Raw genomic sequence first — 16,787 nt, forward strand, 5'->3', positions numbered from 1 at the left:
CCAGAATAAACAGGATCGTGCATATGCAGTGAACGTTGTGTTTTCCAGACCTACAACAGGTTCTGACAAAAGTGAGATTAAGATTGTGCCTCCTTCTCACCCTAGTGCTGTGCAACGATGTTCTAACAAACTATTTGTCTCATTACGGATTGCTGGCTGTCGTATGAACTTTCAGTTAGACACAGGTGTTTCAGCCACTTTGCTTAATAGTGCCACGGTCAAACAGTTCAGTTCACCACGCCTTTATAAATCTAGCAAGCACCTCACTGCTTACAATGGACAGGGAATTCCTGTGACTGGACAGTGTACTTTGTCTGCAACTCACAAATCTCACACCAGGACAGTAGCTTTTGCTGTGTTGAAGTCAATAGACAGTGAGAACATTTTCGTTTTAGGAGCATTTGATTTGTTTGGCCGTAGCATCCACGACAATGTACTGCCAATCTCTACATTTGTACCACAAGACAGTGTAGACAGCTTGCTTAAAGATTTTCCTGAACTATTTTCAGAAGGAATGGGAAAAGCTAATAACTTTCTAGCGCATGTTACATTGAAAGAAAACGCACAGCGTAAGTTTTTCTGAGCCTGCTCTGTTACAATTGCTTAAAGAGACAAAGTAGCCAGTGAATCGAAGGAATAGCAAGATAATTATGTAATTGGTCCCTTTCAAGCTAGTCAGTGGGCAAGCCCAATAGTTTTATTGCCTAAGCCTTCTGGTCGCATTCGCATTTGTGTTGATTTCAAGTCTACAGTCAACCCAGAGACAGTAATGGCACTTATCCGTTACCTCGCCCTGAGGAACTCATGGACAGGCTTGATGCAGGACGTTATTGTTCTAAGATAGATATGCGTGATGCCTATTTGCAAATCCATTGGATGAAGAATCTAGGAAGTGTTTGTTGTAAATACACGCTTAGGACTGTTCAAGTATTTGCGTTTGACCTTGGGCACTGCTTCCGCACCCGCCATTTTTCAACGTTACTTGGATCAGCTGACTGCAAAAGTGCCATTTTGTTCAAACTACCTTAACGAGGAACGCATTGCCAATTTTTGTGCTCTTTTTCGAGTGTTGTCAGAAGCAGGACACAAGTGTCCTCTCGAAAAGTGTGACTTTTTTCAAACTGAACAACAGTACTTAGGTAATGTGATAAACAATCAGGGTGTACACCCCCTACAATCTCATTTGATTACAGTCCGTGCCTTCCTGTTTCTCGCAATGTGTCTGAATTGCAGTCAGTACTAGGCAAGACGACATACTACATTCGGGTCATACCGAATGCCGCTCAGATCGCGGCTCCATTGCATCGCTTGCGTAGCAAAAATGTACCCACTGTGTGGACTAAAGACTGTCAAGACGAATTTCAGAACTCAAAAACGCTTTGCTTACTGACAGATGTTTAGTGCATTTTGACCCTGCCAAGCCAGTAGTTTTGCAAGTCGACGTTTCTTCCTACGGAATCGGCGCTGTGCTTTCGCACTGAATTGGTGCACAAGACAGGCCTATTGCTTTTGCCTCAAAGTTGTTAACTCAAACTCGGCGCAATTATTCTCAAATAGAAAAAGAGTCTCTCGATGTTGTACATGGTGTGACTAAATTCCATCACTATTTGTATGGTCGCAAGTTCTACTTAGTGACAGATCACAAGCCTTTGCACTCCTTGTTTCATCTGTCAAAACCTGTTCTTACATGCACTGTCCAAAAATTGCAACGCTGGGCTTTGTTGCTTTCGCAGTATCAGTATGAAATTGTGTACAGATCTACGGCAAAGCATGGCAATGCAGACACCCTATCTCGCCTTCCGATTGGCCCCGACTGATTTTGATGCATCTGCCGCATCTTGTTGCCGAATCGATGTGCAGGACTTTTAATTGCTTGCATCTTTTCCCTTGCGAAACCGAAAAATAACACAGGTCACGGAAATAGACCCAGACCTTAAGATTTTGTTGCATTAAATTCGCATGTCTTGGCCTCTTTCATTGAACAGTATCCATAACTCAGTTGTGCACCGATATTTTCCATGTCGGTATGGTCTTTCAGTCCAACAAGGTGTGATTCTAGTTCAAAATGACAGTTGACAATCCCTTGTGCCTATTCCCCAAGTGTTGCAAAAAGATGTGTTGCGATTGCTCCATCAAGGACATTGGGGAGTTGTTTTCACTAAACAGTTAGAGTGGCGGCACTGCACTTGGCAGGGCATGGACGCCCACACTGAACAGACGATGTCACAGTGTCGTGCATGTTTGGAGAACCAAGCCGCTCTGCCACAGACAGACTGAGCTCGGCCTAAGACCCAATCGCCATGGCAACGAGTGCACATTGACTTTGAGGGACCACTTTCGAATACTCGTTGGCTCATAGTGGTAGACTCTTATAGCAAGTTCCCATTTGTGGTGCCTATGACTTCCATTGTATCACATAACGCCATTCGAGCATTGTCTTTCATATTTTGCAGTGAAGGTTTGCCAGAAGTACTTGTGTCGGACAATGGACCACAGTTCACTTCACATGATTTTGAACAGTTTCGTGAATGGAATGGCATTCATCATGCAACAAGTGATCAATTTCACCCGCAGACCAACGGAGAAGCAGAACGCTTTGTACACACTTTCAAGCAACAGATGGCCAAGATTTGCACCACCCACACATGGGGACAGGTGCTGCAGCTCTTCCTTGCCTCCAATCGCTCCCACCCACGGCCGCTGTCATCGGACGCTGCTCCACTTGCTACACCCACCGCAGTACTGGCACCGCCAATGGTCAGCAAGTATCACTTTGCAGTGTGCGATCTTATTGTTTTCAGGCTTGATGGGCACCGTGGGCGCTGGGAGAGAGCCGTAATCCAGGAATGCACATGATCTTCTAAGTATTTTATTGCAGGTTCTGATGGTTTGCAGCGCCGCTACCAGAACCAAATTCGTGCATGTCATTTACCCCGTGATTCTGCTGCTTTTTGTTCCTCAGATTCACAACTTCACGGGACCGCATAGCCTTCACAGCTGCCTGCTGGTGCCACCAGGGCACCCCAGGAGGGTCCCCACTCGCCGACCCCATGGATTTGGACCCACCATAGAAATAGCTGTCGCCATCACCGTCATCGCCCCAGCACCCATCCTCAGGCTTGGACATGTGCCCTGGCAGCAGTTTTATGGAAGATGTTCCTATTGCCTCGCATGCCAGATGGCAGGGTACGATCGGGAGAACCGAGAAGTTCCAGTGTCATCCGTCGCAGCACAGTGGGAATCGCAGTAGCAGTTAGCTCTGCCACTAACTCCGAGACAGATAGCACTTTAGCAACCTTAATTGTGAACATAACGGACTTCGTAATTCACCAGTAGGGAGGCTAATGTTGACTATATAGCTGACTTTGTACCAAGACGAATATCTGGAGTTAAGTAAACTTTCCATTCTTGTGAATAAAGAAACCAGTTAATCTGTGCGTGCAGTTTGTGTTATAGAAAGAGTATACTGACCACCAAACAAAATCCTCTCCTTACTGCTTTGGTACAGCTCTACAGAGACAACAAGACGATGTAAAATTGTTCACAAACATAACTAATGTGATGCCACTGTTTGCGGTTTTCTATAGAGGCACAGTAAGTTACCATTCACACAGTATGCCACAAATTCTATATAGTTGCACAGCTTTCAGTCTGGCATCAACTAAACCATATAGGAAGGCATTAACGTTGTAGTACTGGTGGATAACTGGGAATTCACGTGGGAAAATTTGGGATCGGGTCGCCCTAATTCAAAGACTGGGGTCCCCATACAACTGCTTCAGTGTTCATCATCTTTAATACATAACTTGTCTTTATTAAACTCAGACAAGCTTTAAAAAGCAGTCAGCAGTAAAATTGACTGAGCAGACTTTAGAAAAATGACTTTTAAACAGCTGCCACTAATGAGGCACCAGCAATTAACAATACACGAAAAGTGCAGAATTTTAAAAGCAATTAGCAAAATTCCCTGCACAGCTTTTTAACTAAATGATCTTTAAATATCTACCATTAATTATGAACCTACTATCACTCAGTAGACAGCAAAATATAGAATTAAAAAAGACAATTGACAGTCACTTCAGAGGCACCTATGGTTAGACAAAATCCACTATCAGTTTTTAACCAAATGACTTTTAAACGGATGCTATTGATTATAAATGGTGGTCGCATAAAGCGAGAGGTAAGGACATACACAGAAGTTACTTAACTTTGGCGGGATGGCCGCCGTCCTTCCACTCGTTAAGCTTGCAAGAGACCGGGACTGCCTTCACTAGCGTCAAACCAGTCAAATAACCTCCAAGTCGCTGGTGGGTTTTCCAAAATATCGCGCCCACTCATGGAAACCGCTTTGCAGGTCAGGCAATAATCGGCACTCAAAACCACACTCAGTGACGTCACAGGAGCCGAATCACTCTCTCGGGTATCATCCAGAACTCCAAACCTCTAGCATCCCCGAGTGAGTCACTGTGCGCACCACACACTCACTGAGTCACTGGCCAAAACCTTCCTGCTTCGCGGCTTTTGTCCCCCACTGATAGCGCCACCGGCGTGCCTCCAAAGTTATCCAGACAATGATCGCCAGCGAGTGGCGAAATCGGTAGAAGGCCAAGCCCGCTAGAATCACTGGTTGTGACATTACAGTTGTGACAAGAGTTAAATACAAGGAAGACGAAACTCAAATGTTGGATCCGAAAATATATTTCACCCAGGATGAATCAGGGCCACAAATACAATTATAAAAGAAGTAACACTCGAAGAGAAAATGCTGTCTGCTTTGGCCAGCTAACAAACAGATGGGATGTAGATATCATCTGCAGACAGGCCACTCTTCCAAGGTTTGAGAATATTATTGTATTCGTCGATGTAAGTTACTCAAATAAGTAATTTTTAGTTTAACGACGGCCACATCACACACGAGTGTTATTTCCCGCACATAATCTACAAATTAAACAGTGCTTGGTCTCAGAAAGCACGAGATTTATACGACTCGTTTTTTTGGTTACAAAATAAATGTATTTATTTATTCATCCCAAAAATCTTTCAGTATTTTGGGGTACATCAGGCGTTCCACACACACACACACACACACACACACACACATTGCCACGTAAAATTTAACAGTAGTTTCCGTTGTTGTTGTTCTTGTAGTTCCAGAAGCTGCGAAAGTGTATCTGCTGACCACTTTTTTTTTTACTTTTTTCAGTAATAAAATGAAAACACGCTGAAATCGAATGGACTACAGCAGCAATTACTTCACGATAACCGTGACAGAATGCTCGAGTTTCGGAATACAGTCACCAGGGAGCAGTGGTGGAAGCCAAGTGGCGTCGCAAAGTACAACTGAGTCAACTTTTTGTGGCAGTGCCACTGCAGTATGCCATTAGCTATAGCGTCACTTGAGATGCATATGTAAACCCGGCCTCACACCCGTGAGTGAGTCATCATTTTATCGTATAGAAATTATGCGACAATTAACTAACTACTTGGTTTTAAGTGACTTTAGTGATGAGGACTGAACATTTTTGCGTCAATGTGGAATGTTTAGTGATAACAACTATCACCCTGTTTTGTGTCATCTATGTGTGAACCATGTATTCGTTGACGAAGCCGGATGAAAATGTTATATGTTTTCTGTTAAGATCTTTGTTACCTACAAACAACATCGAGGTGTAACAGAAGTCGACAAATGGTTATCGTGTGGAAGAAGTGCTAACACAGTGGTAGAGTAATCTGCATGTTTGATGAGGTAATGTGAGGATGAGGTGTCACATTTTGATTTTTGTTTTGTTTTGAATACTTAAATAAACTCGCAGATCTGCCTTAGTCCATGGTTAACTGGTAAGCTGAACTTGTTTATGCGTGTAATACCCCTCATTACATTGATCGTTAGTTAGTCATTGATGTAATTTTACCAGATGAGTGTTTATTTACGTAGAAGATGTTGGTATTCAGATATGTTTATCTGTAACCTTACGATATTTACTTCGTATTTTTTATCATTATTTATTAAGATATTGTTCATAGTAACATACTGACATTCGTAAGATACTAGATAAGAGATACTTTTTATTGTATTAAAGACTCAAATTTGTTTAGTCTTCGTTAGCAGACGAATAGATACATTTATCGTGGCCATGTTCGAAGAACAAATGTGATCTTTGGTGATGAAAGTGATAGCAATCGTTCTAGGATGTCTCAATTTCATAGAAGGCAAAATTTCGTATTATGTTAAGAAAATTTTGTAGGAGTAGAAATTCATTGCGCCCTAATTGAAGTTTTGTTAAATTTTAAACGTTCTTATCCTGTAGCGATACTTTTAATAAGTTAATTTTGGAGAGTGTTTTTTAATAGGTGAGGTAAATGCTGACATTGGAGAGATGAGAGTTGTGGTATAGTTATTACTTGCCGTAAGAAAGAAAGGCGTAGTGTGGAATACTCCAAGAATACCAGCCGGAAGTCCGGAAGAGACATGTTAGTTGAACAAGATTTTAAAAAATCGTTTTTACACTTGTTGCAACTCTTTTGTAATTCCTTTTCATAAATATAGTTTATGCTCGCCAAATAGAGAATGTAGCACAAGTTTCCCCTGCAATAGTGGTATATTTGTTGACACAAGGTGTAGTTCAGTTTGTGTATAACATATGTTAGTTCTCCATTCAGTGTGTCGAAAGGTATATGTCTTGTTCCAGGCTGTTGACATGTCTGTAGTTCAACGAGACGATGAGGAATAATCGATGAAGAATTAAAATCGCACGTCTTGATTGTGTAGAGGTACAGTAACGTATGTATACAGAAATTGTTGTAGTTCGTAAATTAGAAGATTGTTTCACTGATTAGTATGCCAGATCAGTTTATCACAAGTGATAAAAAAAGCCCTTTACTTTCATTTGCAGTACTATAGTTGATATAATTTTATTGTGATGGAGTAGCTTGTGGTTGAGCTGATTTTGTGCCTGGAACATTGCCTGCAGTTTGCTTTCATATATTTAAGAGAGATTTGTCCACACAGTTGTAAATTTGACACCTAATTAATGCACCGTGTAGGTAATTAAATATGTCACACATGTAATTATTGAGAAAGCTGTCTTAACATCATCTTCCAAACTATAGAGTTAAAATGTTTCAGTGAAAAGGCGCCTAAGTGTTTCAGGATACCTATGTCAGTGCAGGTAGGTTGTCAATAGATGTGGGGTGGGAATTGCACTGTTTAACTTCTGCGGTGCTTAAAATTTTATCACAAAATTAAATGGATTACCTGGAACCTGTGAAGCTGCTTCATTGGCGCACTAAAAACTGTCATCTTCTAACCTATCCATTGGCTAGGCTACAGATCAACCTGTCTTGACTCCCTATGTCCTACAGAATAATATACACACAAAAAAGTATCCTTAGTGTTCTGTTTCCTTAATTCTATGCATGTAAGGGTAGGTAGCAGTATAATTATTACATCAATAGACAAAGCAGATGTCTAGTATTTGTACATTCAGATGAATGTAAGTGTGCAATTAAGAAATCTCTAAGAAAATAGCCATTTATAGGACGCATTAAAAGGTGAAACATATTTCTTTAATGTTTGTATATTTTAATTTAGCTCACACATAATTTCTTGATGTTAAAGAATATGCCATACTATCTTCTTCAAATTTTCATTATTTTTTCACGTGAAAATTGGGTCAAAATAAATATTTTTTTTCTCTTGGGTTTGTAATGTTTACATCCGAAAATTTCGAAACGGTTCAATGATATGATGGTAGTGTTTAGTATATTTTAGGATAGAAAAGGTAACCTAACATTTGCAATACACTGACCTGTCAAAATAAGCATCATCTTTGTTGTATTATGCCTGGGACACTAAAATTTGCACCAGTCGTTTGACTTTACTTAAAATTAAATAATTTTGTAAGCTGTGATGATGGTTGAAATATATATAATTGTAATCTTTTTGAGATGTATAGTGTTACTAGGGATTAACCATTCATTACTGAATGGCAGATTTTATTCTAATTAAATAAATTTATATAGTAAACACAGTTGTGGTTGTGTATAAGAGGCTACTTTTTATTTGTGGGTGATCGGTTTCAAACTACTAAAGAGATCATCATCAGATCTACATTCCTTGGTGATAGTAGGAATCGTTGGTGTGGAGCAGATCTGTCTGCCAAATTTATTTCTTGGGGCACAACATATTCACAGACTCAACTATTCAGCTTTAAAAAAAGGCATTTTTGTAATTTTGCTGCCTCTTGGATTAATTTCTGTAGACGTCTATTGATGGCTGTATCTACAAAGTTGAATAACCTTGTTTCTGTTTGCTGAATTATTGGGTGCAACATATGTTTGCTAACTCACGTGCTAACAATGAAATTAGTGCTTCAGAATTTTGAAATGTTCTTAAGGATGTTCAATCAAAAAGTTAATAGTGCTGTAAGTTACGTGGTGCTGTCATGTGTTAACAGAGATAGTGAGTGACTGTATTGTAGTAGTAGTAGTAGTAGTAGTAGTAGTATCCCAGATCTTTTCAGCACAATGTCTGAGTAGTGAAGATCTGCAGATTTCATATTATTCTACTAGTCACACAAAGATATTAATTCAACACTGACTGTCACCGGTGTAGCAGCATAGATGCCTTCTGTGACTGCAGGTGGCCACACAACAGTAGTCAAGTGTTAATAGACCATCACATTAAAGCTTAAATGTGGCATACTATCATTTTAAATTTTTTTTTCTTCTGGTTTCATTGTAGTGTCACTTGGTTTCTATGCTCACTTTTATCCATGTAACACTTATTTGTAGCCTTCAATGGGTGGCCATTTAACTTCTCACCGTTCATGTTTTATTGCGGTGCAGATGTGTAAGTAATTGAAAAAAGAAAGTTCTCTGTGGGACACTATATAGTAATCCGAAAGAACTGTCATAGCTAACAGAAGAAAATTGTGTTTGTTTCGGAGTTTGTTGTAATGTACAGTATGAGTGTAGATCACATTTTTATGATGCATACTGTTATCACAGTGTAAACATTGGCATGTTTTCAGTTAGCTGCTGAATGTAAGGTGTACAGAAATTTGTAGAGGCAATGTATTTTCCTTGCAAAGTTATATGACCAAACAGGTCTTTAACATTAATTTCATAAGTGAAGAAATTTTGTTAAAATATTTTGTCTCCTTTATATTATCCATCTAAAAATGTGCCTCTGATGGATGTAGGAAATGATCACTCAAACTTCTGATGTTTTAATATCCTAAATTTAGTTTGCTCCAATAATATGTTAACATTTGCATGACCAATAGTCTTTGACTTTTCTTAATTGACCCCTTGTAGAGTTTAATATTAATTAGAATCAACTTTTATTAGCAGTTGGATTAACTCGTGGAGAACAGTAGTTTGCATATTGGACCTGTGATCTTAGGATGTATTCATTTGGCTGCTATTGCAGATAGGTTGTAACTTCTTTCAGTTGTTTCAATCATTGTGTAGAGATTGTTGGTTAGTTATGTTCCATGATCCTTTTTGTACAATAGATCATAATGATGTGGAACAGGTTATTTTACATTTACACCACAAATTAATTTGTTTGTGCAGTTACATTCTGATTATTTCTATTGTATTTAAATTACAAAAGGAAAAACAGATATACAGGTGTGAGTTCATAATTACACATTACAGTAATAAAAATTCTTCTATGGAATAGGAGTAGTTGTCAAGCAGAAACATTCTCAGTTTATTTTCAAATTTTACTTTCCTATCTGCCAGACATTTTGTATTACTGGGAATGTGATAAAAAATTTGTTGCAGCATTGTGCATCCCTATTTGTGCCAAAGACAACCTTAACGTGAAGTAATGAGTGTCATTTTTCCTTCTGGTGTTGTAATTATCAACATCATTGTCTCTTCTGAATTGTAGTGGATTATTTACAAAAACTTCTTGGGGGAATAAATATACTGTGAAGCATTCGTGAGAATGCAACTCCTTAAACAGGTTGAGATTTTCACTCTGCAGTGGGGTGTGCGCTGATATGAAACTTCCTTGCAGATTAAAACTGCGTGCCAGGCCGAGACTCGTGCCGGGACCTTTGCCTTTTGCAGGCAAGTGCTCTACCAACTGAGCTACCCAAGCAGGACTCACGCCCCATCGTCACAGCTTCACTTCTGCCAGTACCTCATCTCCTACCTTCCAAACTTTACAGAAGCTCTCCTGTGAAGCTGTGAGGATGGGGCGTTAGTCGTGCTTGAGTAGCTCAGTTGGTAGAGCACTTGCCCGTGAAAGGCAAAGGTCCCGAGTTTGAGTCTCGGTCTGGCACACAGTTTTAATCTACCAGGAAGTTTCTTAAACAGATGTTTATAAGATTATCATGGGTGAGCACCACATATTACTGTTTTAGCACAATTTTGCACAATGAATTCTTTCTTTCTTAAAGATAAGTTACCCCGGAACATTATTCTGTAAGACATCTCCAAATGAAGATGTGTAAAATATGTCAGCTTACTGATTTGTTTCTCCCCAAGATTTACAAGGAATTTAAGCACAAGTGTGGCTGAACTAAGTTCTTTGAGGAGTTCCAAACTGTTTGTTTTTTTTTTCCAATTTAAATTCTCATAAATATGGACTCCTAAAAATTTTGAAGCTTCCACCCCATTTATTATTTGCTCGAAATGTGATGCATATATCATTGGTGTAGTACACCTAGATGTGCAGAACTGAGTATGTTGTGTCTTTAAAATTGAGTGCGAGACTATTTGTAGGAAACCAGTTAATAAAACTTTTTAGAACTTCAGTTCACTATTTAAGATGACCAGTTTTGAAAAGTCTTGTACTGATTTGAGTTACTAGTATACATATGTGTTGTTTCAAAACAATCGCAGGAAGTATACTTTGCCATGACTGATTACAAATGTGGCTCAGTGGGTCTCCTATCCATGAAATGACATTTTAATGCTCTGCTTTTGAGTGAAAACTCTAGAAACTATGAATATGCTTCCAATAACATAAAAGTTGTGGACTGAGGTGTAGAGTGAAGGCAGTGAGAGCCTGGCCACTTTTCCTCTGTGGTACATAGATTGGCAGTGTACCAGTTTTGCATAGTCAATGGGAGGTTAGTTTCAGGTAATCAACGAGGGGCACAAAAGAGAGTGAATTTTTATTGTCAACATTGATGTCTCATATTCTTAGCAGATTATGTAGCTGTGATGGATCACGAGATTGCTGTAAATGGTCTTTTCCACAAATTTTACGTTTTACTTTATTTATTTACATATTCATTCGCTTAGTGATCAGTGGTGTAGTAAAAGGTGTAGAGTATCTATGTTGGTATAGTTTTGTTGAGAGTTGTTGAATCCAGCAAATGTGATGTAATGAAGAAAAATCTGCTACAGTTATCGAGCATTTGAAGTAGCTAATTTCAGCTGTGTGATAGTCTTACCTGTTTTTGGATTATGTCTTTTGTTTTTCCAAATACATTTTGTGCTCATATTCACTTGAGAATTCAACAAAATAATTTCAACTTGTTGCCCCGAGACACATCTTGCTGCCCTCTCATTAGCTACAATCTTCTGTTGGTACAAATCTTTGTGTTTCCATCATAACTCATAGGCGAGTGCTGCCAACATTGTTCCACAAAACACATTCATAAGAGCACTGCCCTGTTCTAGATTTTTGTTATCAGTTTCATGGTCTGTAATTTAGTGTGTCTTATATCAGCAGCTGATAGAAAGTAATCACGATGCTCGGTGAGCTAGTATTTGAATATGTCATTACTTGCGCCACAGAAACTTTTAACGTAGTTGTTAACAATGCATTACTCCTCCTGCTGTTAAATGTTAACCTTGCCTTAAAAAAACCTTCAGAATTGAGCATATTTTGAGGGGTGTCTGTAATTTTTCATCCATAACTTTCACTCTTTAAATGTCTTCACATTGTCATACAATCTGTTGAGTCAGCAATTGTGATTCAGCTGTACAGCATCTTCTACTATACAAACATAGTTTACCATGTTTCATGGTTTCAGAGTGTATAAGCTCCAGGAAATCTGGGAATAACATGGGAGTTTTTTTAGAATTTTGGGAATTTTTCATTGTTTTAGTTTCCATTAAATTTTTATTTTGACTGGTAAGAAGTGATACTCTAACAAAGAATTTTACTTTAGCCCACTATTGCAGAATCAGATTAAAATTGTGCAATGTTTCATAACAACAGACTGTTTTCGATGAGCATGGCATCACAACTGTTTGTTTCTAACAGGTCGTGGGAAAATATTACAGTGACGGTTTGAGAAGCATTACTTTCGAAGTAAATTTCCTTTTACACAGTATGAATTATGTTATGTGTAAGAATGTCCAATGAATTTCTTAAATTGTGGGGCATTTGCCTCTCATTCAAAACTAAACACTTTGAGGACCAGCCACTTACAGAAATTTTGGATCCAGAAGTCCAACCATTTATGCCATTATTTGAAATTGTACTGGCAAATTTGTGTTTGATGTATCTTAAAGGGTAACACACACACAAAAAACAAAAAGAAAACAGTATTGTATAAGAAAGCTTAGCTTTTCTTGTAGCTGTATTGTATGTACATTAGTTTAAATCATGAACTTTTCCTATTTGTGTACTTGCGCTGCTTAAATGATGTCACTTTGACTGACAGTGTCACTACCTATGCTCTTAATATTGGATGTCATTGGCTGGCAAGATCACATGACGTGAGCTATGATTGGCTGACCCGAGTGCATCGCGCAATGCAATCTCGATTTCAGTGCTTCAGAAGCTACCATGCTGTATTTGGTGGAATTTGTATTTATACTCTTGGAGTACGAGAATAAGCAGTGTGCATGTTGCTGCGCATCAAATATCTTTCCAAAATATGTTAGTTTCTACTTTGTTTCATTTTCTAAAGTGCTGTAAAGTTCTATGCTGGTGCATAAAGCTCTACCATTAAAAGAATTTAGAGCTCCGAGGGAAAGTATATGGTCACTTAACGTGAGAAAAGTGCTTTCACCTGGGGAAAAATGCAGGAACTTTTTTGTTGTTGTTCGTAAATACATCCTGTATTTGTATTTGACTGCAGTACTTGCATTGAAAACTTGTTATTGGTTTTGTGTTTACATAACTGAACTTTGGCAGCCAGCTGAATATACCTAGGCTGTCCTCCCACGCAGACACCGACAATTAAATGTCTATGATACAAAATCAATTCTGTGTCCCTCCCCTCCCCTCAGACACAATAGTCTTTGTCTGCTACATATTTGTGCTGTTATTGAGACTTCGCTAAAGCAAATAGAAACACATCTTGCTGTTGCTGTGACATGGCTACAACTCTGGGGTTTCTACTACATAACTCTTTCTGGCCATGCAAAGCTGGGGATGATTCTCTATACTCAGTGGCTGAAACAGATCTTTGACAAATCAGCGTAAGTCAGTGCTCACTTAAGGGGATACGGAATCGGTTTTTGGGTTAAAAAATCGATTTTAGTTTTATTGGCGTATTATAGTACGTCAAGTTTCCTCTCTAAAATGACGTTATCATATGTAGCTCTACTAGAATTATAACTATTTTATTTTTATAGATTTGTGAGATCGGCTATTGCGCTTTAGTTATATATGTCTCTCACAGCTGACCATAAACTTTTTGGCAGTACATTAATGTGACATGAATTCAAATATCCTGCTTTCCAGCTACTCATTATACACTATTTGTCCGAAAATGTTACCCTCTAGTTTCCTCAAGTTACTCTTTGACTTTGTGATGGGATTGTCTGTAAACTGTGTGCTATATGAAAGTTGTTGTTGTTGAGTTATTTTGTATTTAGTGCTTCATTTTTTGCAGTGAAAATGCCTAGAGCTAGAGCAAAAGTGTTTAAAAAGAATGATGATTCATTAGCAAAGCAAAGCAGTTCTTCATCATCACTGTTGGAAAATGTGAGTCCACTTACCACTGATTTGCTGAATGAACTTACTCCAAATGAAAACAGTGCTTCTCATAAAAAACTAAGAGTTTTGGAACAGAAATATAATTTACTTGATAAAGGGAAAGAAGTTTTTGAGCTCATTGATACGAGTATATTGTGCAAAGCTCTTGAAAACAGTAAGTGCTGCAAAAAATGTCAAAAAAAAGTTTCTCTGAAAGTAGAATTCCATGTTGGCCTGGCTGCCCAGCTTAATTTAATATGCAGTGTTTGTAAGTACAGCTGCAAGTTTCCAAGTTCTGTTTCAGTAACTGTAAATAATGGATACAAGAAAACCGAACTTTATAGTGTAAATATTAGTTAGTTTATGGATTACGAGCAATTGGTAAGGGTAAAGCAGCTGGTGATATGCCATGTGGTGTTCTAAATCTTCCAAGTGTACCTTAAAAGTTTGATGCATTCAACTATGTACTAGGATCTGCAGTTGAAGATGTAGCACAGAAGTCAGTGCAGGTAGCTGCGGAAGAAGCAGTGAAAGAAAATGATAGCAGTCATGACCTCACAGTAGCTTTTGATGGCACGTGGCAAGAAAGGGGTCACATCTCCAACAATGGTGTTGTAACAGCAACTAGTGTTGACACCGGCAAGGTTATTGATATCGCAATAATGTCTGAATTCTGTAGATGCATAGACAGGCTGAAAAATGAACATGGTGATGACTGTGTGGCTAATTATTATGGTAGTAGTGATGGCATGGAGGTTGCTGGGGTGGAAAAAAATTTTCATCGCTCTTCAGAGTGGTGTAATGTTTGCTATGTCAAGTATCTGGGAGATTGTGACTCTAAAGCATTCAAAGAAGTTTTGGAAAGCAAAGCATATGGGAACAGTGTAAATATAAGCAATCTTGAATGTATAGGAAATGTGCAGAAGAGAATGGTTGCCAGGCTGAGAAGGTTATAATCAGTTATGAAAGGGATAAAACTAGATGATGGGAAAATCTTGCATGGCAAAGGAAGATTGACTGATTCCATAATAGACCGCATTCAGAATTGCTATGGCCTTGCAATCAGGCAAAATACAGGCAATCTTGAAGAAATGAGGAAAGCTTTGTATTTCCACACCGCATCCACAGATCAGCATCCAGAACATGGTTTGTGCCCCAAAGGTAAAAAGAGCTGGTGTAAATAAAATAGGGGACTAACAATCGGAGATTCACCACCACAGTCTACCACTAGCCATCATGGAAGAAATAAAGCCATTTTCAGAGATCTGGCTGACAGAAGTCTTCTGATGAAATGTCTTCATGGAAAAATGCAGAACCCCATCGAGTGCTTGAATATTGTGATATGGCATCGTCTCCCAAAAACAGTGTTTGTCAGAATTAATACACCACATTTTGTTGTGTATGATGCTGTGGTAACCTTCTATCTTGGGAATATAACTAATGTCAGGTCATTCAAACGTTGGGTTTGCGTATTGGTTCCTGCACAGTACGTGCTATGTACTATAGATCAGCACAGACTAAGGCTTGCTGACAATATAATCCAGACATTAGTGAAAAAAGCAATACATATGCAGAGGGGTGCCAAAAGAAGACTTGAAGATGATTCTGGAGACTGTGAAGGAGGTATTAACTATGGATCAGGAATGTTTTAATCTTCTTTCTCCGTTTCCCATAAGTTTGCTTTTTACTTCTTCTAGGAACATTGTCTGAAGTACTGGTGAATCTAGAAGTCTGAAATTTTTGTGCCTTAGTCACATTGGTTTCTTTTACACACTGAAACAATGATTTTTTAATTACTTGATTTACAAAATACTTAGGGGTGATAATCTAGTAAAAAGTGATGGAAAAAATTTACTTAAAAATAAATGTAAAATATATCTGCAAGAAAATACTTTGACAATAAACTGCTGTTTCAGTATTGTTATGACATATCAATGCACATACAGTAAAAATTTTATCTCTCTGTCTCCAGTACTTTGTGAGAAAATGTTCCCTGTAGTAGGTATATTTTAACATTGTGGAGATAGGCGATTCTGTATCCCCTTAAAATGGAGGACATTTTCAGCTTGTCTAATCTGCACCCTTCAGTTTTCACCGAACTTGACCTGTTCTGAAGAATGAATAACTTTTATTGTTACATGTAACTGTCAACAGTGTAGAAGTAGAAATATCCCTTTTCTCGTGTAAATTGTAGCTGCCTTACAGTAGCTTTTCATACCATATGCATAACACTTCATATGACAGCACAATGTTAGAAACAGCTTTGCCTACGTAATTGATTATAATATTGACATTCAACTTTTTGCCACACATTATTCACTCTGGTGGCTCTCTAAATGCTTGTTATAAACTAAAAACCTTATTTATTTGAATTTATTTATTGAAATTGTAAAGCAAACACAGATGAAGTAATAAAATTGAGGTTATTACTGAACTGCACCCTGATAACCATTTTATCTTATGCACCAGGAACTTTTCAATCTCAGTTTTTGTAATCTACTGCTAAGAATGTATTTCATGTATAAGAGTACCATCTCTTGCCTCATAGTGCACGAGAAAAACTTCCCCTCTGTTAAGACACTGCAGGAAGCAAGTCACTCTGTGTTGTATCTAAGCCAACAATTATTGCTATAAGCCAACAATTACTGCTATGTGTGAGTTCAATGTCAAGTTCAACTGCAAGCTCCAGAAAATGTGCTCAATAAGATAAGTGAGAATCATACAGCTAGCAGTATTAAGATACCTAGCAAAGTACAGTGTTGTTCAAACCTTGGATGGTAATGTGAGGTGTGGCACATTGTAAAGTAGTATACAACCTAGTTCAGCATGCAGAAAATGTGAGTATTAAGGTAAATGTTTGTGATAAATATGTATTAGTTTTGTGGAA

General features: G+C 38.4%; 1 protein-coding gene across 8 annotated transcripts in view; it reads left to right on the plus strand.

Moving 5' to 3' along the window:
• Positions 1-5,608: 5,608 nt before the first annotated feature.
• Positions 5,609-16,787, plus strand: part of LOC124719303 (large proline-rich protein BAG6) — a 240,856-nt gene continuing 229,677 nt past the window's right edge. For 2 of the 8 annotated variants that reach the window (XM_047244970.1, XM_047248452.1), the window contains exons 1-2: positions 5,620-5,746; positions 6,690-6,781. The gene's annotated coding sequence lies outside the window, so the exon portion shown is untranslated. Of the gene's footprint in view, positions 5,839-6,197; positions 6,472-6,689; positions 6,782-16,787 lie in introns of those variants that run through there. The other 6 variants (XM_047245657.1, XM_047246000.1, XM_047247466.1 and 3 more) reach the window with 6 other exon arrangements.

Source organism: Schistocerca piceifrons, chromosome 1 (assembly GCF_021461385.2).
Source record: "Schistocerca piceifrons isolate TAMUIC-IGC-003096 chromosome 1, iqSchPice1.1, whole genome shotgun sequence".
NCBI classification, from domain to species: domain Eukaryota; kingdom Metazoa; phylum Arthropoda; class Insecta; order Orthoptera; family Acrididae; genus Schistocerca; species Schistocerca piceifrons.